The sequence below is a fragment of the Aotus nancymaae genome, unplaced genomic scaffold, assembly GCF_030222135.1.
Source record: "Aotus nancymaae isolate 86718 unplaced genomic scaffold, 86718_ANA_hifiasm-v0.15.2.pri h1tg000014l, whole genome shotgun sequence".
Taxonomy (NCBI): domain Eukaryota; kingdom Metazoa; phylum Chordata; class Mammalia; order Primates; family Aotidae; genus Aotus; species Aotus nancymaae.
In genome coordinates, this window is record NW_026988425.1 from 68,222,110 (window position 1) to 68,243,685 (window position 21,576).

A 21,576-nucleotide genomic window follows, 5' to 3' on the forward strand; every position below is an offset into this window, starting at 1 on the left:
CACTTTGGTTGATTTGTCTATGTTGAACCATCCTTGCATCCCAGGGATAAGTCCCACTTGGTCATGATGAATGACCTTTTTAATGTGTTGTTGAATTTGGTTTGCGTTGAGGATCTTTGTATAAAGGTTCTTCAGGGATATTGGGCTGTATTCGTCTTTTTCTCTGATGTATCTTTGGTTTTGGTATCGAGGTCATACTCAGCTCATAGAATGAGTTTAGAAGTATTTTCTCCTCTTCTAATTTTTGAGATGGTTTGAGTAGGATTGGTATTAGTTCTTCATTAAATGTTTGGTTGAATTCAGAAGTGAAACCATTGGGTCCCAACTTTTCTTTGCTGAGAGACCTTTTTTTATGGCTTCAATCTCGTTACTTGTTATTGGTCTTTCAGGTTTTGGATTTCTTCATGGTTCATTCTTGGTAGGTTGTATGTGTCTTGTTGAGAAATGTTAAGTTGTTGGGAAATGCAAGGTATAGGAATATTGAGAAATACTGAGTATATGATAGAATATATTGTTTGCTAGGAAGAACAATGGCAAAGAAAACCTTGCTGGCCGCCACCCAAGTAGAAAACTACTTAGAGCATTCCAAAGTGTCAGGACAATATATAAATATCATACGCTGGTTAAAACAATTCTTTAAGCATGGGATTTCTGACCCTGCCCCAATAACTCCCTTGTGGAGAATACTTTTTAATTTGTCTGTGATCAGTGGTAAGCAGGCACCAGCTGCCTACTTGGCATATATTGTGTTAGGAGAAAATACTGAACATCTGTTAATAATAATTACCTGTTCAGAGAGGATAAATTCGTGAGTCAGAGTCTGCTTGAGGCCCTCAGCCGGGAATGCTGTCAGTCCCCTGAGGCTCTCAGCTTGGAAGGCCAATGGCCCCTCAGATAGTCCCACTTTGTTGTTCTATCTGGATGTCATATCTGGATGTCTCCCTTTCAATTCCTTCAGTGCCACCTGTGTGGGGGTCTCTACAGCTGAGCTGGTCTTAGTAGTGTCTAGGAAATGTACTTTTTCTTTTCCCAATTTTTGGCATTCAATTGCTCATAGTAGTCTCTAATGATCCTTTGAATTTTTGTGGTATCACTTGTAATGTCTTCTTTTTCATCCCTGGTTTTATTTATTTGAGTTTTTTCTCTCTCTCTTTTTTAGTCTGGCTAAAGGTTTGTTAATTTTGTTTGTCTTTCAAAAGAACCAATCTTTATTTTCATTGATCTTTTGTATCATTATTTTGTTTCAGTTTTATTTCTTCCCTGATCTTTATAATTTTTTTCTACTAATGTTTGTTTTGGTGTGCTCTTGATCTGATTTTTTTTCTATGTTCACTAAAGGGAAAATAGCAATTTATTGACTGAGCACATAAAAGTAAGGATATAATATTCACTTTTATTGAATCAATGAAATCACTATCTATCATTTGAATGATACCAGATTAAATAATTAGGATCTTGATATCTCTCAACCTCTGTCTCTTGCCTCTTCACACATGAAGGCACTTACATTCTGAAAGTTTAAAGTCTCTGAGAGAAAAATCAAAACATTCTTTTCTGAATACACCTGAGCATTCTCATAAATTCTTTTATAAGTTGGCTCTGAAAAGTTCTAGTCAGAACAATCAGGCAAGAGAAAGAAAGAAATAAAATTCAAATAGGAAAATAAGAAGTTTAACTGTCTCTCTTTGTTGATGTTATTATTCTATACTTAGAAAATTCTAAGGACTCTGTCAAAAGGCTCCTGGAACTGAAAAATGAGTTCAGAAAAGTTTTGGGATACAAAATCAATATACAACAATCAGTAGCATTTCTATATACCAATAATATTCAAGCTGAGAATCAAATGAAGAACATCATCCCATTTACAATAGCCACACACAAACAATAGCTATTAGGTTGGTGCAAAAGTAATTGCAATTTTTGCCATTGCAATTACTTTTGCACCAACCTTTAAAAGTGGCAAAGTTTAAAGTAATGGCAAATTAAATTTAAAGTAATGGCAAAACCTAATCCAACCTAATAGGATGATATCTAACAGAGGAGGTGAAAGATCACTGCAATGAGAACTACAGAATACTGCTAAAAATATCATAAATGACACAAATAAATGGAAAAACATTTTATGTTCATAGATTGGAAGACTCAATATCATTAAAGTGGTCATAGTGCCCAAAGCAATCTACAGATTCAGTGCTACAGATTCAGTGCAATGACATTTTTCACATAATTAGAAAAAAAATTCTAAAATTCATATGGAAACATAAAAGAGCCGAAATAACAAAAGCAATCCTAAGCAAAAAGAGCAAAGCTGGAGGCATCACATTACCTGACTTCAAACTATATTATAAGGCTACAGTAACCAAAACAACATGGTACTAGTACAAAAACACATAGACTACTGGAACAGAATAGAGAACACAGAAATAAAACCACACACCTTCAGCCATCTTATCTTTGACAAAGCTGATAAAAATAAGCAATGGGGAAAGGACTCCCTATTCAATAAATGGTGCTGGTATAGCTGACTAGCCATATGCAGAAGACTGAAACTGAATCCCTACCTTTCACCATACACACAAATTAACTCAAGATGGATTAAAGATTTAAAAGTAAGACTTCAAACTATAAGAATCTTAGAAGAAAACAATTCTGGATATTGGCCTTGGTAAAGAGCAGACAACCTACAGAATGGGAGAAAATATTTACAAACTGTGCATCTGACAAAGGTATAATATCCAGAATCTGTAAGGAACTTAAACAAATGAACAAGTAAAAACAAATAACCCCATAAAAAAGTAGGCAAGAAACATGAACATGAACAAGGACTTCTCAAAAGAAGACATACAAGTGGCTAACAAACATGAAAAAATGCTCATCATCATCAGAGACATTCAAATGAAAACCACTATGATATACTATATCACACCAATCAGCATAGCTATTATTAAACAGTCAAAAAACAACAGATGCCGGTGAGGCTTTGGAGAAAAGAAAATGCTGATACACCACTGATGGAAATGTAAATTAGTTCAACCACTGTGGAAAGCGGTTCAGAGATTTCTCAAAGAACTTAAAACAGAACTACCATTCAATTCAGCAGTCCCAATACTGGGTATATATCCAAAGGATAATAAATCATTCTACCAAAAAGGCATGCACTCGTATGTTCATCGCTACACTATTCACAATAGCAAAGACATGGAATCAACCTAGGTGTCCATCAGTGGTGGATTGGATAAAGAAAACATGGTACATACACATCATGGAATACCACGGGGGTAGCCATAAAAAAAATGAAATTATGTCCTTTGCAGCAACATGGATGCAGCTGGATGCCATTATCCTAAGTGAATTAATGCAAGAACAGAAAACCAAATACTGCATGTTCTCACTTATAAGTGGGAGCTAAACATTGGGTGCTCATGGCCATAAAGATGAGAGTAATAGACACTAACGACTACTAGAAGGGGAAAAGAGAGAGAGGGGGGCAAGGGTAGAAAAACTACCTGTTGGGTACTATGCTCACTACCTGGGTGATGAGTTCAGTTACACCCCAAACCTCAGCATCATGCAGTATACCCATATAACAAATGTATATGTATCTTCTGAACCTAAAATAAAAGTTGAAATTAATTAAAAAAAGAGTGTGATTGAATAATTTTATTTATTTCATCTCTATAGAACTCGTGTACATTTTGCCTGTTACATCATAAATAAGTTCCCATTACTTGAAGCAACATGATCATTTCCCAGTTCATGATATCTGAAAGAACCTACTTACATCTAAAATTAGAATCAAGAATAAATGACTAATTTCAGACTCCTTCCTCTAACAAGGAACTTAGTGCACTTCACATACTTCTGCTCTGCTTTCTCTGCCCCAGCCATTCCCTTAACCACCATTGTTCATTTAACATGAGGCTATAGGCCTGTCTTGCTGATGGGAAGAACTGAACTAGTCATCAGTTTTATTGGGAAAGCAGCTTGGGTTTAAATAGAAACTATGTGAACCTGATGCCATTTGCCTAGAACCTACGTGGATGCCCAGACAGCTTTAGGAAAAACATAATGATTTAGTATGGGGAATTTTGGAATGAGAAAAAATACATCAAAAACACAGATCAGGAAAGAGCTGAATATCCTTTAGCCTATTAATGCAGGGAGATTATTTGACAAACAGTAAAATAAAATAAGACTTCCAGAAATATAGAAACCAGGACATTTTTTCATGCAATCTGAACTAGCTGGATTTCACGAGAGAAAAATCTCTTGCTGTGGCAAATTCTTGCCTTTGGGTATTTTCAGGACTAGCTACTTACTGCTGGAGAAGATGGAGCTGTGGCTGAGGGATCCTGCACTCATCCTTTCTCTGCCCTTTCTTGGAGGACTAATCTTCTCAAGATCAAACACATCTTTATCCATCCCTCTGCTTCTTCTTGTATTGCACAGTGATATCCAAATCTCTGAGCAGATACTGAAAGAGAAGACATGTGATAATAGGAGTAGGATGTGGCACAAAACTGGTTCTTGTTGATCAGAGCAGTTTCCATGTTGTACAATGGTGGTGCAGTGCAGTGCTTGGTTTCAGGAATCACAGAAAGGGGAGCATATCTAACACTGTTGGTGTGAACTCAGGCATCATCTGTTACCTGGTGTGGATTCCAAAATATTTAGTATTTCAGTGCTTGGTCAGGGAGGACCAACACCTTTCTCAAATGTTTATAGCCAGGAAGAGTGTTGCCAGGGGAAACTGGTAAACGTTTAATGACAAGGTCTTTGAACAAAGAAAAAGCCTTGATGTATAGCATTTGCCAATTTCTCCCAGGATGGCTGATTTCAAACTACCAAGATGATGTCCCTGAACTTGGGCTTGGGAAAAGATACACTGTGCCCTTCTCAGGTGATAGGTGCACCAAAATCTCAGAAATTACCACTAAAGAACTTATCCATGTAAAAAAAACCACCTGTTCCCCAAAAACTATTGAACTAAAACTAAAGAAGATACATTTTGCCAAACATCATGTAACATTCCTACCATACAAAGACAACAAATACGATCTAAAGACCACAAAGATAATAGTAAATTGTAGTACAATTAGAAAGTGATGAATTTTGAGAATTTATTACTTTCACATTTAATATTGGAAATGTAAATATCTTGTTACTTGCAAATAATCTGATTATCCACGTGGAACAATTAAGAGGTTTCTTTGGCAGTTTTTGCTCGCTTGTGGCTTTTCCACATGGCCTTTCACATTCAGCTGCTCTGGTTCAGAAGGGTTTGTATGCAGTAGCTTGGCTTCAGATTTTGTTGTTTTATTCAACTATTTGGTTCTAACTTGCTTTGTGACATTAATTGCCTGAGATGTTTTTAAAGACTGATGTTCTGATAGTGAAACATTTACTAAACAAGATTTTGTGTCCAAATATCATTTTGAGAAGATTAGATGTCACTCTTTCCTACTGTTTTCCATAACCCCAACCTATATTCTTCTGTTGATTTATTCTGCTGAATAAGTTTGTTTACTAATGTAGCTTTAAGGTATATCAAGCTTTCAATTTTCAACCAATAACAAATATAAATGTGAGGCATATTCAACTTTTTGCTTATTATATAAAGAAAGCAGCTCATAGCTAGCCCTGTAAGTTTGAATCTCTCCATTATTTTATTTTATGCAACATAATTTTAGTGTAATATTCTTTACATCATGGTTATAGTTTCTTGTTTTGTAAAAGACATGAGAAACAACATAAAGAAATGTTTCATTGAATAATTCATGGTTATGATTTATTGGATAAACAGACACAGTAAAGAGCAAAAAAGTTTCTTTTCTTATATGAAAATTGAGCCTAATTTTCTCTTATCTTCTCATCTACATTTCCTGCCTTATTCAGAAATAATATAAAACTAAGATTTTAAAATAAGTTCTTTGCTTTTCCAAACCACTGCTTGTCCAGTGCCATCCATCCATCCATCCATCCAATAAATAGTACCTAATATGTACCAGGCCTCTATCTCCTGTAGTGGAAAGCTGACATAACCAAGGGGCAGACACAGAGCTTGACAGAATCACAGATCCCCAGAGACAGAAATTTTCTGCCAAGGTAGACTTGTTAGATCTGTTACACTCCTTTTCCCTGACTGGGCATCCTGGGGCCCTGAAACAAGGAGGACATCTCAGTAGATGTCCCTGCAGAATCTGGCTCTGTGGTTACCATGAAGTTTGAAAGCTGCAGCAGCTACATCCATGACCCTATTGAGAGCTGGTACTTCTCCATGCATGGAGATGCTGTGGGGGTCCCTCCCAGCATGGGAACAAGTATCCAGAGGTGTGCCAGAATAATCCCTTTAAAGTAAAAGACATCTTGCTGCATTCTGCATCACTACTACAAAGAAGTAAGCAGACTGGCTGATAGGCCTTTTGGGTTTTGAGGCAACAGATTTCACACCAAGGAAAAATTCTCCAGCACTTGTGATGACTGACATGGAAAGCTACCGGCTTTGAGAGGGAGTGGAGCAGAAAGGGCTCTGCAGCAGGTCCTGACTGCTCTGCAAGCAACCCTACCACTGAAGTGTTGGTGTTGGTGGTGGGAAAAGATTCATTGTAAAGTTTACAGAAAGCTCCAGAGGAAGAATCACAGCACAGGCCCCTGGGGTTCTGGAGCAAGACTGTGCCATCTGCAGCAGAGACTACACACTTTCTGGGAAACAGCTCCAGGCATGTTACTGAGCTCTTGTAGAGAAGCAACAATTGAACATAAGACAGAGTGACCAAATATCTGGAATTGCCTATTATAAGCTGGGTCTATCAGAGCAACTGAGGAATAAAGTCAGAAAGTCTGGCAGCATTAAAAGATGGAACAGTCCATCTGGGATTATGTCTTAGTAGGGCCAAAGGCTGTAAGAAAGTTAATGAGCAAATCAGTCCAGATCCCCATGTGGTCCTCCATGGGTGCATCAGTGCCACTCATGTCAGTGGTCATACAAAGGGTCCCATGTGACCAGAAGGAGAAGTGAAAAAACCCATGCTTTGTTTACAGATGGGCTATCTTGGTATGTGGGAATAGGCTGGAAAAGGACATGAGTTGCATTAGAGCCACATCCAGAAGTCAATCTTGAAAGGTCGTGTAGAAGAATCTTCCCCATGGAAGAGCTGTGAGCAGTACATCTGGTTATCTACTTTGCGTGGAAGGAGAAATGACCGGATGTGAGAATACATACAGATTTCTAAGCAGTGGCCAATAGCCTTGCCAACTGTTCAGGAGTCCAGGAAGAAAAGAATTGGAAGATCAGAGACAAGGATGTCTTGGGGAGAAGCGTGTGGACCAACATATGGGAGTCAGTCAAAGTGTGAAGATTTCTGTAGCACGTTAATGCCCTGTAGAAAGCATCTTCTATGGGAGAGGCCCTGGTTAACCAAGTAGACAAATAACTTGGGTTAGCCAGCCTTTGTCACCAGCCACTCTGGAACTGGCACAATGGGCGCATGAATGGAGTGGCCTTAGAGACAGAGATGGAGCCTACACATGTGCCCTGCAGGTTGGACTTCCACTGACCAAACCTGTTGCAACTCCTGCCATTGGGAGGAGTTTCCTGCATCTAGAAACTATGAAAAATGCATTCCCTGCAGTAAGTTCTCTCCTGGAGGGAGTTCTGAGCTGCACCCTTCCCTGGCTGCCACTTATGGGGGATTCAGTGAAGGTGAGAGTGGAAAGAAAGAGAAGATCACTCTTTTACCTATTTTTCATAACACATTTACTTCAACTGCCATGTCCACATGTATCAGTTCATCCTCCAATGCATTATCTTTTTTTTGTTTGTTTAAAAAGACTCAATTTGATCTTTTCTTATGCTGAATATGTAGTTTTATTATTCTTAAAAATCAACTGTTATGCAATTTGATACTGATGTTCGTCGTAAGGGATTCCTGTGCATTGAGTACTTACAGTGCTCTGGGTACTGCACCGATGCGGCAAAGATATTACTTTTAATAAATATTCAGAATAAACCTATGGCTGAGGCACAATTATCCCCTATTTTATCAATGAGGAAACTGAAGCTCAAAGAAGATGGTGAATATTTCCACAATTACAGAGTTAGAAAGTGACAGAACTAAAATTTGGGTCTACCATGCTGACTTTCCAGGATTATCATTGGGTAAGGCTGTGCCACTGGCCAATGATAATCTGCAGCCTTCTTTTATGTTCTTAAAGAAGATTGAAGTGGTTTTCTCCCCATATCATTAGCAATGGAAAACAGCATTTCCCTAAGTACAGGTTAGAAAGGAATTAAGAAATTCCTGGAGCAGCTAATGAAATACAGACAAGAAATCCACCACTTCCCTAGATTTTCATTTAATGACTGTAAAATAGTCAAAAGAAATTACAGAAACTGATAAAAGAAAATATATAAGGGTGGCACCCATATTTCCAGAAAAGTTGTCAGCTATGGTGCAGAAGGGACTGAATTGCACAGGCTAATATGAATCAAGACTCTCCACTTGCAGACTGAGAAATCGTGGACCTTAGTTATTGGAAGAACCACCTCCTCATTTGGGGGATTAGTGGTGTGATGGCTTGGCAAGGGATGACAAAGTGAAGAGCATATGCCCCTGGGACATCCCATACTTAATGGGACAAAAGATGATTTTATTTATGGTTTACACTAAACACAGGCATCTGTTGCAGACGGAGCCTCATCTGACTCCTCATGAAAACAAGCACACCAAACAAAGCATTGGGGCATTGATGCAGCTAATTTCTGAGTGCTCAAGAAACACAAGAGCTCAGCTTCAGCCTGAGAACCATTCTTTTTGTGGTCACCATGCTGGCTTTAGCTCTGGCTTAGAAATCCATATATGCTCAAGTTCCTGATATATAATGGCATAGTATTTGCACATAACATACACATATCCTCCTGTATACTTTAAATCATCTCTAAATTGCTTATAATAGCTATGTAAAGGCTATGTAAATAGTTGTTATACATACTTTTTTTTTCATTTGTATAATTTTTTATTGTTCTGTTGGTTTTCTTTATTTTTTTTTTCTGGTTATTTTCTATCTGCAGTTGGTTGTATCAGTGGAGGTGGAAGGCATAGATACAGAGGGCTGGCTGTACTTTGAATAGAAAATTACACTAAATCCAAACCTTTAACTTCACTTTTTAGCTGACTTTGAAAGATTTGACTAAGATCCAAATACTCTTTGTCAGAATTCACCTCAGTTCCCAGACCTGAACAAGTATAGATGCCTCTTTAAGAATGAGCAAACAGACAAAATCCATTAGACATGTGGAAAGATATTCCTGTTTAGAAAGAAGGGGTCGTGATGAAGAATCAAAGCAAATGTCTTCTTATGAACTATGGCTACTCTTAAGAATCTATTTCAAGTTTATTTTAAAATTTGTGATCTTAACAATATAGAGAAAAGGTTATAAAGTCTCCAGAAATAAAGTGGTCATGAAGAACAATCCGAGGTCAGAAAATAAAAAGTAAAAGAAAAACACTTGATTACCATATTTGGAACCTAAATGAGAGGCAGAGCAAGATGGCAGAATAATGGCTTCACTGATTTCCCACTCTACAAAGACAGCAATTTAACAACTATATTCTACACATACAAAAATCACCTTCATAAGAACCAAAAATCAGGTGAGCACCAACAGTACCTGGTTTTAACTTCATATAGCTGAAAGAGGAACTGAAGAGGTAGGAAAAACAGTCTTGAATCACAGATGCCACCCCTGTCACCCCGTCACTGAAGCCATGGTGTGGTATAAAGAAAGAATCTGAGTGCTTGGGAGAGCAAGAGTGCAGCAATTGTGACATTGCATTGAACTCAGTGCTGTCCTGTTATAGCAGAAAACAAAACCGGAATGAACTCAGCTGATAACCAAGTATAGAGGAAGCATGTAGCCCAGCCCTAGCCAGAGGGGAATTGCCCATCACAGTGGTTGGAACTTCAGTTCCTGCGAGCCTTGTCATCATGGACTGAAGTGCTCTGGGACCCTCAATAAACTTGAAAGGCAGCTTAGGCCACAAAGACTGCAACTCCTAGGTCCTGGTGCTGAACTGGGCTCAGAGCCAGGGGTCTTGGGCAGTACATGACCTACTGAGACACAAGCCAGGGAGATCCGGCATCACCCCTCCCCTAACTCCAGGCTGTACAATTTGTGACTCCAAAGGAGACGGAGGGGGAAGAGCAAGGAGGACTTTGTCTTGCATCTTGAATGCCAACTCAGCCACAGCAGAATAGGGCACCAATCAGTCATGAGACCCCCTTTCAAGGCCCTAGCTCTCAGATGACATTTCTATACACACCCTGGGCCAGAAGGGAACTCACTGCCTTGAAGGGAAGAACTCAACCCTGGAAGAATTTATCACCTGCTAACTGAAAAGCCTTTTGGCCCTGAATGACCAGCAATGATACCCAGGTAGTATGTTGTGGACCCTGGGGAGACTCTGAGACTTGCTGGCTTCAGGGTGAGACTCAGCACATTCCCAGATGCGGTGTGTGGTGTCTGTGGGGAGAAACTCCTTCTGCTTGAGAAAAGCAGAGAGAAAAGTAAATAAAGGGGACTTTGTCTTGCACTTTAGGTACCCACTTGGCCACAGGTGGATATAGTACCAAGTGGGCTCTTGGGGTCCTGATTAGCTCTTGGATGGCAGTTCTGGGCTTACTCTGGGCCAGAGGGGAGCCCACTCCCCTGAAGGGTGAGCTCAAGGTAAGGCAGCATTCACCTTAAGCTGATTGAAGAGCCCTTGGGCCTTATGGGAACATTAGTGATAGTCTGGCAGTATTCCTCATGGGTCTGCGGTGGTAATAGCCACAGGGTGGGGCTCATCTGCCTTTGGAAAGGGGAGAGAAGAGTTGGAAGGACTGCATCTTTCGGTTTAAATGCCAGCACATCTGCAGTAAAATAGAACACCAGGTAGACCTCTAAGGTCTTTGACTCTAGTGTCTGGCTCCTGGATGGCACCTCTGAACCTGCCCTGGCCTTGGGAGAACTCACCACCCTGAAGAGAAGGACAAAGGCCTGGCTGGCTTTGTCACCTGCTGATTGTAGATTCTCGGGGTCTTGAGTAAACATAGGTGGTAGCCGGAGATTGGTTGCAGCAGGCCTTGGGTGAGACCCAGGGCTGGGCTGGTTTCATACCTGACCTGCCACAGTCCTAGCATTGTTGGCCACATGGGTCCTTGTGTCACTCCACCCCAGGTTCAGGCAACTCAGAACGGAGAGAGAGACTCTGTTTGTTTGGGAGAACATAAGGGGAGAGAGCAAGTGTCTCTGCCTGGTAATCCAGAGGATTATGCCAGATCTTGTCCAAGACCATCAACGTGGTACATCTAGTCTGCAAAACCACATTTCTGGACTTGGGGTGCCCCCAAAATGCAGATACAGCCTATATTACAACACCCAAGCACCCAAGTGCTTTCAAATACCTGGAAAACCTTTCCAAAATGACAGGTACACACAAGCCCAGACTGTGAAGACTACAATAAATATGTACCTCTTTCATTCCCAGACACAGACTAACATCCACAAGTATTAGTACCATCCAGGAAAACATGACATCACCAGATAAACTAAATGAGGCACAAGGGACCAATTCTAGAGAAACAAAGATACGTGACCTTTCAGAAAGAGAATTCAAAATAGCTGTTTTGGGAAACTCAAAGAAATTCAACATCACACAGAGAAGGAATTCAGAATTCTACCAGATAAATTTAACAAAAAGATTGAAATAATTAAAAAGTATCAAGCAGAAATCTGGAGCTGGGAAATGCAATTGACATACTAAAGAATGCATCAGAGTCTTTTAATAGAAGAATTGATGAAGCAGAAGAAAGAATTTATGAGCTCGAAGACAGGCTATTTGAAAATACACAGAGGAGACAAAAGTAAACAATAAAAAAACAGTGAAGCATGCCTACAGGATCTAGAAAATAATCTCAAAAGGGCAAACCTAAGAGTTATTGGCCTTAAAGAGGTGGTAGAAAAAGAAATAGGGGTAAGAAGTTTATTCAAAGGGATAATAATGGAGAACTTCCCAAACATAGAGAAAGATATCAACATCCAAGTACAAGAAGGTTATAGAACACTAAGCAGTTTTAGCTCAGAGAAGACTACCTCAAAGCATTTAATAATCAAACTCCAAAATGGTCAAGGATAAAATAAGGATCCTAAAAACTGCAAGAGAACAGAAACAAATAACATACAATGAAGCTCCAATACATCTGGCAGCAGTCTTTTTAGTGGAAACGTTACAGATCAGGAAAGAGTGGGTTGACATATTTAAACTGCTAAAGAAATATTTTCCATTTACTTAAACAAGGTTAATGTGAGCCTAATGCCAAAATCTGATGGAAGTAACAAAAGAAATGACAGAATAACTTCACATAAATACAGATTTAGAAATCTGAGTAAAATATTCAGTAGATTGTTTCAGTAGCATAATATGAGAACAATATGCCAAGATTAGATGGGATTTATTTCAGAATTGAAAGAATGGTTTGATATTAGGAAATCTATTTATATAATAGGCCAATAGATGCCAAAGGGAAAAAAGGTATATGATCATCTAGAGAGAGCCATGCCTGTAATCCCAGCTACTCAAGAGGCTGAGGCAGGAGAATTGCTTGAACCAGGGAGTTGGAGGTTGCAATGAGATTGTACCACTGCACTCCAGCCTGGCGATAGGGTGAGACTCTATCTCATACATATATATATATATATGTAGTTTTGTTATATAGTGGCAACAAGTAATTAGAAATTACAATAGGAAATATTCATCAATGACAGGACAAAAACACCACATAACTTGGAATAATCTTAACAAGAAATATATAGGGCCAATATGAGAAAAATTGCTAAATTTATTAGGTCATATGAAAAAAGGCCCTGAATAAATAAAGATTTACCAATGTTTAGTACTGAGAGAAATAAAAATTATAAAAATTCTTCCCAAGTTAATTTATACCTTCTTGAAATTAATTCCAATTTAAACTCCAATTTGGTTCTTCTTACATGAGACAAAATGATTCTGAAATTCCCTGGAGTGATATTTTTGGGGAAAAACAGTAGAAACAACATAGTGGTGAAAGAAACAGGTATTAAAATATAATTTTAAGATAAAATAATTAAAACAGTAAGATATTGGCACAAGAATGTATAGAGAGATTAATAGAGGGGAATTGGCAAACTAGAAAAAGATCCTAGTGAATAGAATAATAGATTTTATACAAGTATTGGAAAACCATGCTTATTAGAGAAAGTGTAATTATTAAAGAAATGGAAATAACTGGCTGTTTAGAAAGAAAAATGATCACATTAGGTTCCTACTTTATAATTTATCATGAAATAAATTCCAGATAGTTTGAATATTTAAACATGAATATTTAAATATGAAAAATAATAGTCATTTAAAAGGTAGAAAAACATAAATATGTAGAAATACATAGCAGCTCTAGGTAAGGCCTTTTAAATCCTAGTACCAAAGCCAGAAACCAAAGGAGAGCATTGCCAGATTATATACATAAAATTAAAAATATCTGTACATCACAATCATTATGTACAAAATATGAAATGAAAAGATATGTTGGTAATCTATGTAATAAAAGTTACAAAAGTGGCCTGAAGTATGTGTTAATAATAGATATTTGCTTAATACAATAAATTCACGAATACATGAATCAATAGGTGAAATTAAAAGCACTCTTATAAAACAATGAGAAAGACATTTAAGCCCCAGTGAAAATGTAGACAAAGGATATGAATAGGGAATTCACAAAAGAGATACAAATTTTTAATGTACATATAAAAATTCAATTTCATCAGAATAAAACACCTCTAATAAAAATTAGTCATCATTTTCTCACTAATTAAATTGGAAAAGTTTAGAAATAATTGTAATAATGTAATAACAGATTTACATGTTCTCATATCTCAGATACTAATGTAAGTAGCATATTATTTCTAGACATCAATTTGGAAATTTACATTAAAAGTCTCAAAATATTTACATTATTTGAAGAAGACATTTTGCCTTTGGGATTTTATCCTAAGGGGAAAAATATCGGAAGACGACATAATGATGTATTTATGAGAACATTCATTGTGGGGGGGGGGCAGTGACTCATGCCTGTAATCCCAGCACTTTGGGAGGCCGAGGCAGGTGGATCATGAGGTCAAGAGATCAAGAACATTCCTTGTAGCATACTTAAAATTTTTAAAAATTATGGGAATAAGTCTCTGATACACTTTAAAATTTGTTTTGTGCAATTAGAAACGATGAAGTGAATGTTACTACTGACCCCACAGAAATAAAAAAAACATCAGAAACTACTATGAACACCTGTATGCACACAAACTAGAAAACCTGGAAGAGATGGATAAATTACTGAACATATACACCCTCACAAGACTGAGCCAGAAAGAAACTGATTCCCTGAACAGATCAATATCAAGCTCTGAAAATGAATCAATAATAAATAGCCTACCAATCAAAAAAGACTGAGACCTGATGGATTCACAGCCAAATTCTACCAGACATACAAAGAAGAGCTGGTACCATTTCTATTAAAACTATTCCAAAAAATTGAGGAGGAGGGACTCCTTCCTAATTCATTATATGAGGTCAGCATCATCCTGATACCAAAACCTGGCAGGTCAATGTCCTTGATGAACATCATGCAAAAGTTTTTAACAAAATACTTGCAAACTGAATTCAGCAACCTATCAAAAAGCTAATTCACTGTGATCAAGTAGGCTTCATTCCTGGGATGCAAGTTTGGTTCAACATATGCAAATCAATAAATGCGATTCATCACATAAAAAGAACTAAAGACAAAAACCAAGTGATTATTTCAATAGATGCAGAAAAAGCTTTGGATAATGTTCAACAACATGTCATGTTAAAAACTCTCAATAAGCTAGGCATTGAAGGAACATACTTCAAAATAATAACAACCATCCATGACAGACCCGTAGTCAACATTATACTGAATGGGCAAAATATGGAAACATTCCCCTTGAAGAATGGCACAAAGCTAGGATGCCCTCTCTCACTACTTCTATTCAACACAATATTGGAAGTCCCAACTAGAACAATCAGGCAAGGGAAAGAAAGCACATCCAAATAGGAAGAGAGGAAGTCAAATAATCTCTGTTTTCAGATGACATGACTCAATATCTAGAACACTCCATAGTCTTGGCCCAAAAGCTCCTCCAGCTGATAAACAACTTCAGCAAAGTCACAAGATACAAAATCAATTTCCAAAATCACTAGTGTTTCTATATACTAACAATAGCCAAACCAAGAGCCAAATCATAAAGGCAATCCCATTCATAATTGCCACAAAAAGAATAAAATACCTAGGAATACAGCTAACCAAGAAGGTGAAATAACTCTGCAATGGGAGTTACAAAACACTGCTCAAAGAAATCAGAGAAGACACAAACAGATGGAAAAACATTCCATGCTCATGGGTAGGAAGAACCAGTATCATTAAAATGGCTATACTGCCCAAAGCAATTTACAGATTCAATGCTATTCCTGTTAAACTACCAATCACATCATTTGAATAACAAACAAACAAACAAACAAAAAAACCCAGCAACACTATTTTAAAATTCACATGAAACAAAAAAAGAGCCTAAATAGCAAAGGCAATCCTAAGCAAAAAGAACAAAGCTGGAGCCATCACATTACCTGATTTCAAACTATAATACAAGCTGACAGTAATCAAAACAGTATAGTACTGGTACAAAAACAGGCACATAGACCAATGGAACAGAATAGAGAGCCCCGAAATAAAGCCACACATCTATGACCATCTGATCCTCAACAAAGCTGACAAAAACAATGGGGAAAAGACTCCCAACTCAATAAATGGTGCTGGGATAACAGGCTAGCCATATGCAGAAGATTGAAACTGGATCCCTTTTTTACACTATACACAAAAATCAACTCAAAATGAATTAAAGACTTAAATGTAAAACCCAAAACTATAAAAACCCTGGAAGACAACCTAGGCTATACTATTCAGGACATAGGCACAGGCAAATATTTCATGACAAAAAACACCAAAAGCAATTGCAACAAAAGCAAAAATTGACAAGTGGGACTTAATTAAACTTAAGAGCTTCTGTATAGCAAAAGAAACTATCAACAGAGTAAACAGACAGCCTACAGAATGGGAGAACATTTTTGCAAGCTATGCATCTGATGAAGGTCTAATATTTAGCATTTATAAGGAGCTTAAACAAATTTACAAGAAAAACAGACAACTCCATTAAAAAGTGGCCAAAGGACATGAACAGACAATTCTCAAAAGAAGATATACATGTGTCCAACAAGCATATGAAAAAAAAAAGCTCAATATCACTGATTATTATATAAATGCAAATAAAAACCACAAGGAGGTACCATTGCACACCAGTCAAAATAACTATTACTAAAAAGTCAAAAAGTAACAGATGCTGATGAGGTTGCAGAGAAAAGGGAACACTTATACACTGTTAGTGGGAGTGTAAATTAATTTAACCATTGTGGAAAGCAGTATGACAACTCCTCAAAGAGCTACAAATAGAGCTACCATTCAACCCAGCAATCCCATTACTGAGTATATACCCAAAGGAATATAAATCATTCTACCATAAAGACACATGTATGTGAATATTCACTGCAATGTGGTTCACAATAGCAAAGACATGGAATCAACCTAAATGACCTTCAATGACAGATTGCATAAAGAAAACATGATACATATATGTCATGGAATACTATGCAGCCATAAAAAAGAATGAGATCATATCTTTTGTGGGAACATGGATGGAGCTGGAGGCTATTATCCTTAGCAAACTAATGCAGGAACAGAAAACCAAATCTGCATGTTCTCACTTACAGGTGAGAACTAAATGATAAGAAATTATGAACACAAAGAAGGAAACAACAGACACTGGGTTCTATTTGAGGGGATAGGGTGAGAAGAGAGAGAGGAGCAGAAAAGATAACTATTGGGTACTGGGCTTAATACCTGGGTGATGAAATAATATGTATAATAAATTCCTGTGACATGTGTTTATGTAACAAACCTTCATGTGTACCCTCAAACCTAAAATAAAAGTTAAAAAAGGAAATTACTAGAGTTGATAAAGTAATAATAATAACAAGGTATAGTTGGGTTTGTAAAATTAATAGGTGTAATATGTATAACGATAATGTCATAAAGAGGGAGAAAATGGAATAGAGCTATATAGGAGTAACGTTTCTATGTATCACTGAAATTAAAGTGGTTTCTGATAACTTAAGATGTGTATGGTAAATCCTAGAGAAACCACTTAAAATTAGTTAAAATTATTAGACATAAAATGCTACATTTGAAAATAGTTACCTAAGGAAAAAGAAAGATATAAAAGAGAAATGGAGGAGGAAAAAATGACATGAAACATACAGCAAACAAAAAGTAAACTAGCAGACATAAATCTATGTCAATAACAACATTAAATGTGAATGGATTAAATCAGCCAATCAAAAGGCAGAGATTGTCACACTGCATTAAAAACCTGATCCAACTCTGTGCTATCTACAGAAGACACACTTTAGATTGAAAGATACAGTAGATTGAAAGCAAAAGAACGGAAAAAGACATTGTGCAAAAAGCTCCAACAAGAAAGCTGGAGGGGCTATACTGATACAAGACAAAATAGATTTTTAAAACCAAAAATATTAACAAATAAATAATGATATTTTATAATAATGAAGGTCATCCATCAGCAATATATAATAATTATAAACATGTATGCACCTAGTAATGGAGCACCAACATATATGAAGCAAATAAAGAGAGAAATAAATAATTCAGCAATAAGAATTGAAAACTTCAATACCTATTTTCAGTAGTAGATAGAACAATTAGATTCAAGGTCAACATAAAAATAGAAGACCTGAAGAACTCTATAAACCAACTAGACCTACAACACTTCATGCAACAACAGAATATGATAGTCTTCTCTAATGCACACAAATCATTCTCAAGGATATACCATATGTTGAATCATTTTTAAAAAACTTAGTAAATTTAAAAGAAATGGTACAAAGTATGTTATCTGATCACAATGAAATGAAATTTAAAATCGACAGCAAAAAACAATTTGGAGAACTCACAAATAGGTGGAAAATAAACACCACACTTCTAAATATTCAATGCATCCAAGATGGATCAAAAGGAGAATAAGAAAATAATTTGAGATGCATGAAAATAAGACACAACATACCAAAACTTATAGAATGCAGGCAGTGATAACAAAAAATGGGTTTCTCTTTGAGGTGATAAAAATGTTCTAAAATTGACTGTGGCGATGCTGGAATACATCTGTGAATATAACAAAACAACTGAATGGTACACTTAAAAAGAGTGAATTGTATGGCATGCAAATTATACATCAATAAAGCTATTAAAAGTTTAAGAATTATTTTTAAAGAGTATTTAATAAAGTGAGAAAATGCTCTCAATCTAGACTGGTAGGAAAGGAAGTTGAAAATGCTATGTATAGTTGATACTACTACCAATATAAAACTTTTATAGAGTGCTTCCTACGTGTCAAGTATCATACTTAATATTTTCTATGAAATATCTTCCTATGTTTCAGTGGGTGTAAGTTCTAGTCCTATATCCATTTTGCAGTTGAGGAAGTTGAAGTCTAGAGCTGTTAGGTTTAAAGGTCTGTTTCTTTTTCAGAATCTGCTCAACTATTTTATTATAAACTGTCTTTAATTTTTTAATGCATCTATACTGTGTAGTAAAAGACTGACAAAACATCTGTTAAACTGTTACTAATGGTAGGAATAATTGGCAATTTTATTCTTTCTTCTTCATACTTTTATTAAAACCCCAAAATAAACTGAGTTCAAGCCCTGAACGACTTTTCCCACTACCCCAGCTCATACCCTTTACCCATCCTCTCACAGCTATTTTATTTATACTTTTATTCAATGGAAATTAATGTCTATAGTGGTGGTCCTGACATAAGATATTAATCATTAAGGAGCTATTATACATAAATATATACCCTACTCTGGCCATACCATATACCATAGTGATTACATGAGTGGTTCCAGAGTGCTGAGTTCCAAGTCTCACTTGAATTTACCATTTGCAATAGGCAGTTTTTGCATTGCTATAAAAAATATCTGAGGCTGGTTTTTTTATATATATATATATATATATATTTATATATCTATATGTTTGTGTATATATATACTACCCTGGGTTATGTGTGTGTGTGTGTGTGTGTGTGTGTGTATGTGTGTATATATGTTTATATGGCTCATGGTTCTGAAAGTTGTACAAGCATGGCTCCAGCATCTACTTCTGTACTTCTGGTGAAGGCCTCAGTAAGCTTACAATCATGGTAGAAGGTGAAGGAGGAGCAGGCAGCATCTCACATGGTGAGAATGGGAGCAAGAAAGAGTGATGGTGGAGGTGTTGCACACTAAACAACCAGATCTCATGTGAACTCAGAATGAGTACTCTCATCACCAAGGGGATGGCACTAAGGCATTCGTGAAGGATGAATTATTCAAATACCTTCCACCAGGCCCCACCTTCAACACTGGGAATTACATTTCAACATGAGATTTGGAGTGGACAAATATTCAAATGATATCATTCTTCCCCAGACCCATCCCAAAATCTAATGTTTTCTCATATTGCAAAATGCAATAATCTCTTCCCAACTGTCCCCTAATGTCTCATCTCATTCCAGCATCAAGTCCAAAGTTCTGTTTCATCTGATACTCATCTCCTTCCACCCATGAGCCTTTAAAATCAAAACAAGTTATTTATTTCCAAGATACAATAGAAGTACAGGCATTGGGTAAACATACTTGTTCTCAAAGACAAAGAGTGGCCAAAAGAAAAGAGGTATAGGCCCCATGCAAGTCTCAAACCCAGAAGGGTGGTCATTAAATATTAAAGCTCCAAAGTAATCTCCATTGATTCCATGTTCCATATTCAGGGCACACTGGTGAAATTGATGGGCTCCCAAGGCCTGGGGCAGATTTGCCTTCGTGGCTTTGAAGAATGCCAATCACATTGACTGCTCTCATGGGATGGAGCTGAGTGCCTGTAACTTTTCCAGGCTCAAGATGCAAGCTGCCAGTGGATTTATCATTCTGGGTTCTGGAGGGCAGCAGCCCTCTTCCCATAGCTCCACTAGGCAATGCCCTTGTGAGGACTCTGTGTAGGGACTTCAATTCCACATTTCTCCTCCACATTGCTCTAGTAGGGTTTCTCTATGAGGGCTCTGCCTCTATGGCTGGCTTCTATCTGGGCACCTAGGCTTTTTGATACACCCTCTGAAATCTAGGTGGAAGTCACCAAGTCTACATCACTCTTGCATTGAGTGTGCCGCAGGTTTAACACCACATGGAAGCTACCAAGGCTTATGGCTTGCATTCTCCAAAGTAGTAACCTGAGCTGTATCTAGGGCCCTTTGAGCCATAGCTGGAGCTGAAGTAGTAAGGGTATGGGAAGCAGTGTTCTGGGCCGGCACAGGGCTTTGGCACTCAGGGGGCTGGCCCACAAAATCATTCTTTTCCCCTAGGCTTCTGGGCCTGTTATGGGAGGGGCTGCCTCGGAGTTATCTGAAAAATGCTTTCAAGGCCTTTTTTCTATTGTCTTGGCTATCAGCACCTGACTCCCTTTTAGACATGCAAATATCTCTAGCAAGATCCACTTGGATTCTTTCCCTGAAAATGAGTTTTTCCTTTATGGTACTTGGCTAGGCTGCAAATTTTCCAAACTTTTACACTCTGCTGCCTTTTAAAATATGAGTTCCAACTTTAAGTCATTTCTTTGCTCCCACATCTAAGCATAGGTTATTAGAAGCAGCCAGGTCACATCTTGAATGCTTTGCTGCTTAGAAATTTCTTCACCAGATTTCCTGAATTGTCACTCTTAAGTTTAAATTTCCAGATCCCTAGAACATGAACACGATGCAGCCAAGTTCTTTGCTACAGCACAACAAGGATGACCTTTGCTCCAGTTCCCAATAAGTTCCTCATTTCCATTTGAAACCTCATCAGCCTGGACTTCACTGTCCATATCACTATCAGCATTTTGGTCAAAACCATTTAACCAGTCTCCAAGAAGTTCCAAATTTTCCCTCGTCTTCTTTTCTTCTTCTGAGCCCTCCAAACTCTTCCAACCTGTGCCCATTATCCAGTTCAAAAGCTGCTTCCAAATTTTCAGGTATCTTTATAGCAATGCCCCACTTCTTGGTACCAATTTTTCATACTAGGCCATTTTTGCATTGCTATAAAGAAATACCTGAGGCTGAGTAATTTATAAAGAACAGAGGTTTAATTGGTTCATGATTCTGTAAGAAGTACAAGTATGGGTCCAGCATCTGGTTCTGGTAGAGATCTCAGGGAGCTGACACTCATGGAAGAAAGTGAAGGGGTAGCAGATCTCACGTGGTAAGAGGAGAGAGAGAGAGTGAGTAGAGAGATGCCGTACACTTTTAGACAACCGGATCCATGTGAACTCAGAGCAAGTACTCTTATCACC

General features: G+C 37.5%; 1 pseudogene; it reads right to left on the bottom strand.

Annotated features, from left to right (window-relative positions):
- Positions 1-11,092, bottom strand: part of LOC105723821 (importin subunit alpha-8-like) — a 33,567-nt pseudogene extending 22,475 nt beyond the window's left edge.
- Positions 11,093-21,576: the final 10,484 nt, after the last annotated feature.